General features: G+C 50.2%; 1 long non-coding RNA gene across 5 annotated transcripts in view; it reads left to right on the top strand.

Annotated features, from left to right (window-relative positions):
- The window catches only part of LOC118173364, a 24,843-nt gene extending 11,992 nt beyond the window's left edge, over positions 1-12,851 (top strand). For 2 of the 5 annotated variants that reach the window (XR_004754154.1, XR_004754156.1), the window contains 2 exons: positions 986-1,059; positions 1,448-12,851. This is a non-coding gene — a long non-coding RNA (uncharacterized LOC118173364). Of the gene's footprint in view, positions 1-985 lie in introns of all 5 variants that reach the window. The other 3 variants (XR_004754152.1, XR_004754153.1, XR_004754155.1) reach the window with 2 other exon arrangements.
- The last annotated feature ends 1,474 nt before the right edge of the window (positions 12,852-14,325 follow it).

Below are 14,325 nucleotides of genomic sequence, written 5' to 3'. Positions count from 1 at the left end.
CCCCCCCCCCCCCCCCGTTAATTCTTTCCCCTGCTGCTGTGTTTGCTTATTCTCACTGCAGCTGTAGTGCTGGTCGCAGGCGTGAGCTGACCTATAGCTGGCTTGTTTGGCACCGGCTCTGCAGAACCCTCCCCCGAACAGGACTTTGAAATCTACTGTTGGAGCTTTTCCGAGCCAGGGCCCCCCCCCCCCCCCCCAACCCCCCGATTTTCTTATTCTCGTAGCACTTGCTTTTGTTGCCGTGCAAACACGCACACGCGTGCGGAGCAAAGCGGAGGGGAGCAGAGCCCCAGAAATATTGCACTGCCCAAAGTCCACGGGTTAAAACAAACATCAACACTGCGTCAAATAGTTTGCCCGTAAGAGCCTTTTGTTATGAAGATAAGCTTGTTATCTCTTTCATTCAGATTTTAATCTGACAGGTCATTTGCATACTGCCAGCCGACTTCAGGGTGTGCATTAGATCCACTTTGCATTTAAATCCTCTGTCACTCAGGCAAATAAAAAAGGAGGGGGAGGCTGGGGGGCACCGAAGGACCTCTTTCAGATCCTCCCAGTTATCGCTATTACTTTTTCTGTTGATTGTTGGTGGAATTGGTGGCAGAGAAGTTATATCCTGGCTCTTGGGGCTCTGCTTGGGTTTGGGGCATTGGACACCCCCAGGCTGTGACCTGCATGTGTGGGGTCAACCCTTTGCGAAAGGGCTTACTCAAATGCATCTTCCTAATTGTGCAGAGTCTGCCCACAGAGGTCAGTTTGGGGAGCTTAAAACCTAGGGCTGCTCAGTGCTCAGTCCTGCCCTCAGTCAAGCTGATCCTCCAGGTTTGCATGAGATGGGATCAAGCCCTGATAAAAACAGGACAAGGAACAGTGAGCACCGTGGCCACAGTGCAGCCAGCAAGGCACCTGTTTACCAACGTCCATGTAAACATTTCCTTAGTTATTCCAATTGTTTTATGTCAGTCTCTCTCTTTTCCACGTGAAGCCTGATCCTGCACCCTCACTCCTCAAGCAAGGCTGCACGCTGTAGGGATCTCCGGGACAAGGCTGCTCGTACGGGTAATGGGGTTGGGTTGTGTGACCGAAGGACGTGGCCCGTGGGACACCCCTGGTGCAAATGGAGGTCTCTGGCGTCATGTGTCTCTGTGGGCATGGAGAGGTGCAATGATTTTCTGGCATCCATGAGGTACCGTGGGCATTTAAAATAAAAACAATAAACAAACAAAAACAGTTGGTGAAGGTGTTATCAAAATGCCTGGATCTGTGGTTCTTGCCCCCATCCCCCAGCCTTGCACTTGCCCTTTCCCGTAGGGCAGGGGAAAGGAGGGTCCCAGCCCAGGACCTGCTGGCCCTGGCTCCCTGCAGGGACATTGTGTTGCTCTGTGAGGGAGCACAAACAAGGATTTCAATGTCATGATTTGTTTCCTCAAACATCTCCTGTGCTCAGGTGTAGTGCCCAGGCTCCCTTTTGCCCGGCAGGAGCAGCACCAAGCCCAGGAGAGCAGCTCTGTCTGTCCCACCAGCAGCAAGCACCCGATCCTGCTTGCTCCTGCCTGCGCCTCCCTCGACGTGCTGCCTGCACCTCCCCAAGATGCTGGAACAAAGACCCAGGACAAGACCAAACCTGGCGTGGTTCTCCTGCGGCTCTGCTGAAGACCACAGGAATTACCCCAGGGTAAGTGAAAAGCAAAACTGTGAGTCTCCTCCTCCAAATACAATGGAGAGCCTGCAAGATAAGGCCATGGTCCCCCTACAGAGAGCAGGTCAGCATCCCCGGGATCGTGTCCCAAGCCACAGCACACAGAGCCCCAGGAGAATGTTTCCTTCAGCCCCAACGGGGTTAAAGATTGGATCTGGGGCAATTAGTGTATCCAAAAACAGGGCAGTGAATAGCTGCAGGGCATTTATTCAGCTCTAATGTGACAAGTTTAATTCTTCTGTTCAGAGCCAGTTATTTTCTTACATATATTAATTATTTGAAATAATTCTCTGAATAACATCTAGAAATAATTCAGGCAATAGATCTTGATAATGAACCCGCTGCTACTGAATGGTTGAAATTTCAGCTGTGCTGGTGACTTTGGCTTGGGTGAATGTTCACACGGCATTGTTTCTTCTCTTAAATAGTAGTACGTGACTTTCAGATCCAGATTCTGGTCTGAATTGCTGTGTTTATGAGGTCTCTATTATTTGCCATTTCTGTAAATGTTCCTGACAGTAAATGCCTTTGTTAGAATATTATTGGTAAAGTAAACATAAAAAGCGTGTGAATGAAGCCAGAGCAAATCTAAGCTATTTGTTTGAATGGGCAGTTAGGGGAAACAGCTTCCAAGACAGGTAGCCACCTCCGAGCCTTCAGTGAAGCTGCTGGGAACAGGGTCTCTCTGCCCAGCTGACACCAGATTTTCCAATTTCTTGTCAAGCTTTCATAGGGTGTTTTAAAACATACGTCTATTTTTGTTGCTTGCAAATCTTAATAGGCAATATCCCACATAATGCCCCACACTACTGTAAGAGCAGTGGTGCTCACACTGCAGGCTGCCTTTGCTCCATGGTGTTTGTGGTGGGGCAGGTGCATGTGAGCACCGAATGGGGCAGGGTGTGCTCCTTCTGCTGGAGGCGTTGTGCTTGGAGATGACGAGGACAGGGCGATTGAGATGTCCGATACGTTCAGGGGCTCTCAGGTAAGTAACAACACTTTCAGTTGTTTATCACCCAGCCAGGATTACAGTGACTGCCATGTCCTGGAGGAGCCGGCTGATCAGAAGAGCTCGCCTGGAGCCGGAGCGCAGCGGTGAGCACTGGCCGGGTGCTGCAGGCACGGCTGTGCTGCCGGAGCGGGGCCTGCCTCCGCTCCTGCCCCTGCCGGCCGGGGCCGTGTCCTCCCAAACGCGGGAGCACTGGAGTTCTAGAGGGCTTTCCTATCCAAATTCCAGGCCGCTTGGCCAAGGCTGAAGTGGAAGGGAATGGCAGAGGTGCCTGTGTGCAAATAGGGAAGAGCTGCTTTTGCGGTCCAGTTTCTCACTCATGCCCTAAAACTGATAACACTTAAGACCCCTGGACTAAGGGCAATGAATGCAAAATGAGAGCTCTGCAAAATCCCCTGATTCCAGGCCAGCTCCCTTGCTTCGCTTTGCTGCTCCTTGGCATTGGCCTTTCAGCCAAGCGAGCAAGTCAATGGCTAGCTTCATTGCCAAAAAATGTTCCTCACTGTTTCCCGTACAGCTAATGAGAATGCAAATGGGCTGGTTTTCTAGCTTGCAACCTCCACTGCTTCCTTTCTCTGCCTGGTACCTAGGTGCTGTCCTTCTGCCATGAGATCTAAGTGTGTTTTGCTGGCTTGTGGGTTGTCCTCACAGAGCAGAGGAGACACTGGGTGTTTGGGTGGCAGAGCTGGGAAGGTGTAGCGAAGGAGAAACCAGAAACTCTCAAACACCTGCTCCATGTGGTCCTTCCGTGTGCCCTCCCTTAAAGACAGACTAGTTTAGAATTAGAAAACTGGGTCAGAAGCAGGTTTGTCTCTGAGTTAGACACCATGTCAGAGCACAAGTCATTTATTTTTCCTGGTGCATACAGCAACCAGCCCATGGCTGGGCAGCATAGGGTACCTTAGCTGGCTCTTCTCTTCCACACTTTAATCAACAGTGTTGCTCTTCTATACCGAGGAAAAAAAAAAAAAAAAAAAAAAAAAAGTTTTCCATGAGGCCCGCCATGCGTTATCACTTACAGCTTTGAGCCCTGCAGAAACAGAGTGGGGATTCTGTCTGCACCTCTCTCTGTGTTTCTGTACAGAAGAGCAGAGCCTCTCCTGCCCAAACCCTCCTGCCCCAACTCTGCCTGGGCTTTCCCTGGGGATGGTGTCACACACCATTACAAAACCAGCCCTGGGTGCTTTCCAGCTAGCAGAGCCTGGCCGGAGTCCAGCCAGTGTCCCCAGCCCTGGCTCCCAGGGATGCGTTCCTCGCCTGGCTCCCTTTCTGGGGATGTTGGACCAGAGATGAGAGCTCAGTAGCTTATGGGCATTGTCGCATCGACTGTCCTGATGGGCACTCCGGACTCTTCAGGGACCATGGGACAATTCAATAAAGGGACGCAGCGCTGGAATTTTTTCCACACAGACACACACTCTTCATCCCCAGACAATGCACGAGCGCTGCAGAGTGAGGCGAAGCCTCCTGAGCATTGCCCTTTTCTCTGCTCCCCCATCTGGAGAGTGTCTCCGTATTCGCCTCGAGTCTTTCGGGGAGCCCAGGTTCCTCTGGCTGCGCCTTCCCAGCCCGGCCACCAAAGGGCTTCCTCTGCCTGGAGAACACGGTCTTTTTTAAAAGCAGTCTGACATCTTTCCTTTGTTCCTGGCTTTCCACTAGGATTTTCCATGATGCAATCCCGTATGGGGTTACTGGCACAGAGCTGTTAAAAGTCAGTAGCTGCGCCTGGAGCAAACCCATTGTTCTGCCAGTGCAGAGCCCTTCAATGCCGCTGACTCCTGCGTGGCCTCACTCCTGCTCCCCGGCACCGCCACGCTCGCTGCCAGAGGGACGTCCTAATCCGCACCCAGGGCTGCAGCCGCCAGCACCAGGCACAGCATGAGGAGCCGGTCGTAATTAGACACAGGCACGGCCACCAAAGTGTCACACCTACCAGTGGCACCGGGCTCGGCCACAGCTGAGGACCGGGCTGGGGCTCACCTGATGTGCCTCCCTTCCTTTGCAGGCTGCTGCTCCAGCAGAGAAGGGCTCCTTTGGGAAGGGAAGCGAGAGGCTGTAGCTTTTATCCTTTTGGAGGAGCAATTTGCAAGGAAAACAATGCAGGATTCTCTGGTATAAGGAGTATTAGCTGCATCATCTTTTAAAAATAATTTAGTCAAGCGAATGTTGGCCGGGGATTAGCACCCTCGCAGGCACTTGGTTTGTAGCAAGGGGATGTTTGCTGAGATTTATTGATGTTGGGGATTGTTTCAAATGCATAGGTGACATCTAATGCCAGAGCAGCTCTTGGGCTCACTTATGAGATAAGTCAAAGGCTCTGCAAAGTTTTCAGCAGTGTAGCCATTAACCCTGAGATTATGATATCCTTTGTGTTTTTCCAGCATGTCCTGCCAAGTCTTCGCCTTAAGCAGAGGAAGGATGAAAAATGCAAAAAAGCTGTAAGATTCTCTTACAGCTGAAAACCACTGTCTGCTACGCTGCTCCCTGGGACAGAGAAGAGCCTGCGTATAATAAGTAGGGAAACATCTCTCCCATCCAGCACAACCCTTTTCTTCAGAGTGAGACAAGTGGAGAATGGTGGAGGGGAAACGTGGTCCCTGTCTGGGAGGATGCAATCTTGTCTCCCATCCTCCTCTGCTTTTCATTCCTGGATGTAAAGGACTGGGAAATTTAAACTTCAAAAGGGCTTTTTAGGTAGCTGCATTGGATGCCCCTTTCTTCCAAGCAGGTCGTATAAGGGAATTATTTTTGTGGTAGTAGTGAGGTTATAATTTCTTCTCTAAGCAGCTGCCCGTAACTGAGGATGGCACAACAAAAAGAGACAGCTCCAGTAGTATTTCTCCAGGACTGGAGATCATAAAAATCCCCCAGCTAAAACACTTGTAGCAAATAAAAAAATGCAGGATAAGTGATGCTGAAATGCTTAGTGACCTCACCTCAACATGGCTGAACTGTTGCATTGAAAGAACTTCACAGTGTGTTTTCTGTCCCTCTCCTACACAACAGGAAACATTTTTTCTAGTAATATCCTTTAGCTTTAATTAAATCATTAAAAGTAAAACAAATAGTACCTCCCTCAAAAGATAGTCTTGAGTTGAACAAAACCTCTTGTTCTGCTCCAGGTTTTTGAGAAATACTGACTACATCAAAATGAAAACCAATGTGTTTTTGATATTTGAAGAAAAATTCCTGTTTCCTTTTATTATCTGTAGTTCCTTAATGAAAAAAAATACTCTCACTTGAGAGACTTGGACAATGATTTGAAGAATTAAAAACAAAACAAAAAACTAGTCAGCATTCTAGAGCTTCCAGTATCAGGGCAGGTGCTGTAGGACTGCCCTCTAAATTTCACTTGGAGAGCTGAAAGAACCAAGGCATTGACTCAGGCGGGAGCGAGTGAATTACTTCCAACTTTCAAGGAACAGAACCAAATATCTGTGATAGCAAGATAATATCCACTGTTATTGCTAGAAGCATGCTTCAGTCTCATCTACATATGGAATAAACAGCTTTGGCCTTCTTGCAATGATCTAAGCACTTTGTATCACCCATCTGCTCATGAAAAAAAGACTCTCCTGATCACTTCGAGGTTTTTTCCTCAGAAGGTGGTTGCAGCATGGACCTCAGTGGTATTGCAAAGACAGGTGATGGCTGATTCCCCTGTCAGCCAGAGCTGCTGTTCACATCAGTGCCTGAGATAGGAGCAGCTAATCTGCCCCTCCAGCCCTTTGGAAGAGGCAAACCCCTCAGCAGGACCATGGTGGTTTCAGAGGTCCCCATCCTGTGCCACCTGGTGCCTGCCCCCAGCTCCAGCTTTGGGTTCTGGGGGGATGCCTGTTCCCAAAGTGCTCCCATACCTGCTCCGTGGCCAAGGACGAGTCAGAGAGATGCTGCTTGTGGTATGCTTCATGGTACAAGTTAGTCCTTCTTCGTGGGAGTCCATGAGCAATTAAAGGAGGAAAATTGTAATTAATGCCAATCAGCATGAGTTCCTGGAAAACAGAACGTGATGTCTCTCTTTGGTTTAGTTGATAGAAGTGATAGTAGCATACAAGGGTTCTGTGAGACATTTGACTGGGTACCACATGACATTTTGATTAAGGATCTAGAGCAGTATAAAATCAAGAGTGTGTGCATTAAATGGATTAAAACCTGGCTCCCTGACAGGTCTCCAAATGTAACTGTAAATCATCCGCCAGCTGTGTTTGTTGCAAGGTCCCTCCAGTATTCTTGCATTTAATATCTTTATCAATGACATGGAAGAAAATGTAAAATCACCACTGATGTGGTCTACTGATGGTGTAACAAGCCAGGAAGCAGTAAATAATGAGGAGGAAAGGTCACTGATATGGAGGAATACAGAGAGCTTGGGGAGCCAGGCTTAAGCAAACAACAAACATGGTGATGCAGGTGTATAAAAGAACAAAGGATAAAAGCTGCGCCTCTGGGGCAGGAGGCTCCAGGATTGCAGAATGCTGAAGAAGCTTTTGGGGACATGGGCCAAAGTCACCTGGTGAAGGGATGTTCCTGGTGCTGGGCTGTGTCTGAGCAGGTTATGGGGTACATCTCCAGTGCCAGTGCTGCTGCAGTGAGTTAAAAAGTCAATGCCTTGGAGAGGGTTCAGGGAAGAGCCAGGAAGGTGTCTTGAAAGGGTGGCAAAGCCTTGCATGACCCTGTTTGTTGAGCCACCAGAGCAGAGTTAAGGGAAGAGATGGTTCCATTTTGCAGATGGGGAGAGTGAAGCAAGTGAGAGGATTTTGTCTAGATCCGTATACAGCAACTAGAAACTGAATATGGAGGCATTCAGAGGGGGGGAACAAGGCTTCTGGGAATGTACTTCATCAGGTCTTAACTTGTCATCTAGGAGCTTTGGCCAGGCTTCGTAACTTATGGCACACCTCCTTATGGAGCACCAGCATCTCAGCAGGATTGAACCAGTATCGCTACAGTGGCATAGCTGGATCGGTGACGGATGTCTGCATGTAGGTAAAAGCTGAGGTCCTGCTCACGTTGAGGTCAGTATCAAAAATGCCAGCACTTCTGGGGAGGTGGGATTTCCCCTGGAGTTCTTAGGTACCTTTTATCTTGGTCTACAAACAATGGTAAAATAAGCCAAAAGTGATTTTTTTGACCATTATAATACACCTTCCTGGATGCATGATTCAAAATTAATTTAAAAGTGCTGTAGGGTATGTTGCGTGTGACTCCAAGGCTCTAGATAGGCATTCACCCTGCAGCAGCTGGGTGAATGCAGTGGCTGAAGCATTCCCTTACCCACAGACTTCCCAGCCATGTGGTTCTTCTCCATCTCAACTTGGAAAGGCTTAAAGCCACCAGGGGTTGTGGGGTGGCAGCCTTCCCAGCAAGGTGGCAATGCACATCTCGTGGTCATCACCCACAACAGCAAGACCTAGAGGAGATGGATGTCCACAACAACCTGTGTTCTCAGGGTGAATCTACTTAGGATTGGACCGAGCATGTTTGCACTAGTGTTTCTATATGTTAAAGTTGTTTGTTAAACAAGATTTAAAGCAGTTCAAGATTTGTTGAAAATAACAGGCTATTACCTGAGATGCCGTTACTGCATCTTGAAGGTAGCTTAGACTGAGTTTCATTTTGCAGGATCAGGCATGGGGAATGCGCTGACCAGTGATACCTCAGTCATTGCTGACCATTTATATCTTGTGAGTAGAGAAACAGAGATTCATTTGGATGTTCTTGTACCGATACAATGAGGTATGAGGGAATCTATAGCTGACAAAATTTCCACAGTATAGAGTTAGAAGGTATTGAAAGCTGCATCCCTGAGGGATGTATTTGAGCTTACATTTGCTTACAAGGCTCTTGGGGGAAATTTCATGGTTTTTTTTTTTCATTCGTCCAGCTGGGCACTGCATCCAAAAGGGACAGCATCACTCTTTCCTCCCTGCCCCATCTTGTCTCTGGAGTTGGATGGAGTGACCATGCGACCAGCTGGGAGCTGGATTTGTAGGGGCTCTGGCATGGTCTGTTTTGATGAGCTGGTTTCTGCTCGGATCCTGACCTGATATGACTTGCAGAGAGGCGTACCAGTAACCACAGTCAGTGAGTGTGAGCAGGATTTCTGTGGCAACCATCAGAATAGATGAAGCCTTTCATAACGTTGGGCTCTCCGTTGCTTTTCTTGCCTGGGTTCCTTGAGGTGGGACCTGTGTGATGTTAAATCCCTCTACATACAAATAAAGAGGGTTAACAGCATGCTCGCGACCCTGATGAGCTAAATTATGCAGGAAAGCAGCATGTGAATGTAGTGGCCAGGTTACATACGAGCAGAGTTAGGCTAAGCACAGAAGGCAAGTCTAGGCTGAAATAACATCTCGCAGTGCTGTGCAGGGCAGAAAGTCACCGTTTCAGGCATGGCTGCAGTTCAGCTATCAGCCTGGCCCGTAGTGACACTGGAAGAGCCGTCATTTGCCTTTTCAATAATCTGTCACCCATCGCTGCTGCCTGGAGCAGGGGAAGTTTAATTTCCTGCGAGTCATGGCGTCATTTGCAAGGTTTAATCCTACCTCTTTCCAAGCCTCTGTTGACAAAATAGATGAGAACAAGTCTGTTGCAGTGTTCCTGCCTGCTTAGCTGCTGTTGGGAGTTGTCCTCTGGCCAGCAGCATCTCCATCAGCTTCACCTGTTGGGCTACTGCAGCGTCCCAGGTCAGTGGACTGGAGATGCTGGGAGAAGGTTTGCTTCAGTTAAACACGAGCATCTGATGTCAGGGGATTCCTGCCAGTCATTGTTCTGCTGCCTATGTGGAAACAGGCTGAACTCTGCGGTTTTGCTATGTAACATTCTTATGTAGCTGGCCGAGTCGCCAACATGATAAATGCAATTATTTTTTCCAATTGTTATTTTTGCCTAAAGCATGCAATTGACACTGAAGTCTGCTGGGCAGGATGGGAATGCAGCAGCCGCTCACATCCCTGTGGCGGCGTGATGATGTGAAGGCATGAATCGCGGCAGTGGGAAGCACAGGCTGCCAGCGGCCTCGGCTGGGGGCAGGCACCAGCCCGTGTCCCCGTTGCTTCCACGCATGGGTGCTGGTGCTCGGGGACAACCTGCTTTCTTGGTGCAATTGTTAGGGGAAGGCCCAAGGTTTCTGGGGCAGCTGCAACCCTTTTATTTCTCTTGTGAAGGGGCAACTGTCCCTGCATGACTTGGGCCATCTGTGCCGTGGCCTACCCAGCCATGCAAGGGGCCAGGCCGGCCGAGCTCCCACCATGGTGGTTAAAGTTTGTTTTAGCCGCCTTATCTAATCTCCCTCCCAACTTTTGCTGGGGGAAAGCGTTTATTGCTTGTATCGTGTTACTCCATGAGCACTCGCTGGCCGCGGCTGTTTGCGTGTGTGCATGTAGATGTGAAGGCAGATAACTCCAGGCCTCGCAGTTTTATGGGTCAGTCAATCCCGACTGCTTCCACCGGCAGATGTGGGGATGTGCCGCCTTCGTTACCTGTGGGCCGTGCGCTATCAGGGCGTAAATCAGCAAAACAGGGCTCTGTTTATACACATAAATTGCCCCAATCTGACAGCTTAATACCCTTTTGACTTTTTACCCTCTGTGGGGGAGAGCCTGCCATGTCTTATGGCCCTGGCGGTGACGGCAGCACGGGGAGGCAGCCCTGTTATAAAAGCAGGGAGCGCGTTTGGCTCCTGCGCCTCCAGGCTTGGCTGCCCCAGAGGGGACGGGCCCTTCCAGCAGACCAGTCCGGCAGGAAATTATCTGCTCTCCCTTTCCTAAATTACCCGCTGGGCAGCCAGTTGCAGGGGCCCGAAAATGCCAGCTCCATCTGTTCCCCTCTGGACATGATTCCCAGGCACGCAAGACCCTGTACCGGTGACTTGGTCACTGGGGGGGCGAAGCCACCCATCTGTCCCCCCCGCAGCGCCTTGCGCAAGGCTGTGTTTCTTCGCCTCTGTGGGCACGCGGTCCTGCCCTGCCGAAGGTCAGCCGGGGGAGTTTTCCCTAAGCAATGGCATGGGAAAGCCTGCTGGGCTGCCTTCGAGGTGTTGTGTTGCTCCAGGAGACTGTTTTATTATTTATATATATTTTAGTGGGTGTTTCTGAAGAGATAGCAAGGGGTTGATGTGAAGGGATTGGGAAATGCCGGGACATCGCAGTGAAGTGGGTGATTCTGATATTTTGAGGAGATTCCCAAATTTAAAAGAAGTGGTATCAGGGACAAGACTGTTGAAACTGAGACACTCCCCTTTGAAGTGTCCTTTTATCTTCTCACTTCTCTGCCTGCTTCCCTGGCTCGGACAGCAGACACTCATTGCCACAGCCAAACCCTTGGTAGCTCCCTTGGCTTCTTTTTCCCCTTCATTTAGAGCATCCTAAATCTGCCTGGACAAAACCTCACCTGAAAAAGGAAGACTCTTAATCAGATTTTTCCCTTGTGCTGGCACTGAGCAGCCCGAGGTGGGGGGTGTTAATTCACCCCTTGTGCTCCCTAGCCCCTCCTGCCTGCTGGCACCTGAGCTCAGTAGGAGCGGGGCAGCCCCTGCCCCAGCCAGGAGCATCCCCACACAGCTGCAGAAGAAAGAGGTGCTTGCAGTTGCTAGCAGCTGGCCATTCCCAAACTGATGTTAAAGCACAAGTTCAGGCTGAAAACTGATGCTGTAGGAGACCGACCTCATGGCAGCGTCCATCCCGCCGGCTGATCCTGGGTCAGGCGTGCTCAGTTTACAAGTTGCTGACTTCTGTGGTAGCTGGGCTCCTCCATGCCCAAGCAGGGCACCAGCCAGGGTGCTGCGAGAAGCAGGGGGTGCCCCTCAGTGCACGGGGGGAAACTTTGGTGCAGGGTGGGTCAAAGACCAGCTTGGGTATCTGGAGAGCTGGTTCTGGTGCCAGTGCAGCCCTGTGGCTGCAAACGCTTCATTTCACCCTGCTGGCACTGCTTCCCTTGCTATTTATTGGCATTTCTTAGGAGCAGGGGATATCAGTTGCCACACGTGCTAAATTCTCAGTGCAAAGCAGCTCGGCTGCTGCTGCTCCTATAGCGCACTGAGCTGGGGTAATTCAGGGAAGCTCAGCCTCCTGTGGAGAGACATATAAGATGGCTCAAGGTTGGATGCTCTGGTGTTTAATATCAAACAAGCGCATGCCTCAGCCTTTCTCTCAGCATGGGCTCGCCTTTCCCTTGTCTGCCCGGCCCTGGGAAGGCTCGTAAGCAGTGAGTTTCTTTGAGGACTCTGCCCTTCTGGCAAACTTGGTTGAAATTGGCCAGCGAGTTCAGAAATTTTATTAGGGACAGAAAGACAGACACACCCACGGCGCGATCACAAAAGAGTTGTTTCTCTAGGAAACCAGGCTGAAAAAAAAAAAAAAAAAAAAAAAAAAAAGTGGTTGTTTAAATAAGCAAATACGTTTCTTGGAGACAGCAGGGCAGGGAGGTGGTAGGGGAAACACTGTGTTTCTACACCTATCGACCTAATCTCTTAAGCATTAGCGTTTCTCGTTTTAAAACTCTTTATCCCTGTTTATGCCCGTTTTGTGGTTGGGTTCTCAGGACTTGCTCTGCCCTGTGCTGCAGCCTCGCCTCGCAAGCTCCCATTTTGCTGCAGGGCTCCATGGGGCACGTTCCCGAGAGCAGAACAATCTCGTTCCTGAAAACAATGAATGTGGCGAGGGAGCGGCTGGGCCCCGCGAAGGCGAGGCATGGACGTGAGCAACAAGCAGCTGTACCTCAAGCTCTCCTATAAGGCTCCCATTTCGGGATTTGCAAACTGCCCCTATCGACACCAAAGCATCAGAACTGCTAACCCTAGGGCAGTGAAAGCCCTTTTGGTCTGAGCTGTCAGCCAAAAATTCAAGAGCCTGCGAGTCATTCTAGTTTTGCTGAGAACTGGTGCAGCAGTCAGGTGTTATTTGATGCTCTCCTGTTAACTTACAAAGAGCCTAAAAGGCCCTGTTCCCCCTAAGGTGGCAGGAAACAGGCAGGGACAGAGCTCGGTGCCTTGTCCTTCCTGCCTGGGCCAGCCCTGGGCACGGCGCTGTCTCAGCACCCACCCGTCCTCTTGCCTTCCACCCCTGGGTGCCCGTGAGGGGTTTCCCTGTCTCCATTTCACTTTCCTCCTGGCCAGCTCAATGCAGGAAATCTGACTGATTTTTAAAAAATACGTATTTTTTAGAAATAGCTGAAATATGTGTTTCTTTAAAAAGAAGACCAGGGGGGGGGGGGGGGGGGAGGGGAATTAAAGATCATTTTAATTAGGTTTGAAAAATCTATGGCCGAGCTGACAGGCCAGCTGACAGGGCTCCCTTTCACTGGATCACCCGGCTCGGGGCTTTTCATCTCGCGTGCAGAATATTTTGACATTCCTGCTTTCTTGGCTCCGTGTGTAGAGCCCAGTGGAACCTGCAGCCTAATTAAATGTAACAATTCCTGAAAACGAGGGTTGTTATTTTTTTTCCTCAGGATAATAATAGAGGTTTTATTTAAAAAAGAGCTAATCTATTTACTCTAGGCTGCCTGCTTCCTGACCTGGCCTCAGCACCTGAGGGGACGGGAACAGAGCGGATTAGGCTGGGACTTAGTCACTGGAAAAGCTGAGGGCGTTGGTGCGTGCGTGCATGTGTCCCGTGTGCGCCACTCGAAGAGCTGAGAGGCAGAAGGTTTGGAGGCTGGGAGCTGACTTTTTTTTTCCTTATTTCTGAAGTTTGGTGCTGTTCTGTGCAGCACGGGCCCCTCCAGTCCCCCCTCCTCAGTCACCGGTCTGCAAGCACCGAGAGCCAGCAGCTTTCCAAACGTGGGGCCATGAGAGCCAACGGGTGATGACAGAGTCATTGCACCGGGAGCTTTGCTAAGCAGGGTGGAAAAGGAGAAGGAAATACAGGTCAGGGTTGCCAAGGTTTGGATGTGCCAAATGTGCTCCAGCAATGTGCAGCGTTTGGTGCCCAGAGCTTTCCTTCCGGAGCTTTTACTGTGCCATTTCATTTTGGCCACGGGGTCAGTGGGCCCTCAAGCAAACCCTTCATCCCCATGGCTGAACTCCAGGACAAAGCTGGGTCACCGCATCACCCAGAGGTGACAAGGCAGGGCATGAGCAATGCAAACCACTCCTGGGCCATCCCTCTCCCCGTTTCCTCCTTCCCATCTCAACCTGCTCCCCTCTGGCACCAGAAACCAAACCCCGGGGCCTGCCTGCCCCGGCTGGCCATGGTGGGCTCGCCATCCATGCCCAGTGCCTTTCCCAGCCGGCAGCCTGATGGCAGCAATGAATCAGCAGCCGGTGGACTTGTCAAAGGCATTCCTCCACTTTAATCCTATTGACAGGGACTACTGCCTGGAACAGGAACTGCGGGGTGAGCCATGTCAACAGCAGATTCTTATTACAGATAATATTGATGGGGCCTTTACTTGAATAATGAAGGGAAGAGCCCTCTGCTTTGACGTTTGTCTCCAAAACCTAGAATTACTAAGAGTTTAACCATCGGAAGGGAGCTTAAGATAGTTGCATCTTAAAGGATCTGCTTTCTTGTCGCATTCAAGGCTGGGGAAAGGAGTTTAGCCCATACTCTGGGAGCTCCACGCTGACCTTTTCATTGCTCTTAATAAATGTTACAGTTAAATAAAGTCGGAT

This window comes from Oxyura jamaicensis, chromosome 12, assembly GCF_011077185.1.
Source record: "Oxyura jamaicensis isolate SHBP4307 breed ruddy duck chromosome 12, BPBGC_Ojam_1.0, whole genome shotgun sequence".
In the NCBI taxonomy this organism is placed as follows: domain Eukaryota; kingdom Metazoa; phylum Chordata; class Aves; order Anseriformes; family Anatidae; genus Oxyura; species Oxyura jamaicensis.
This window is presented reverse-complemented; position numbering and strand designations above follow the sequence as displayed.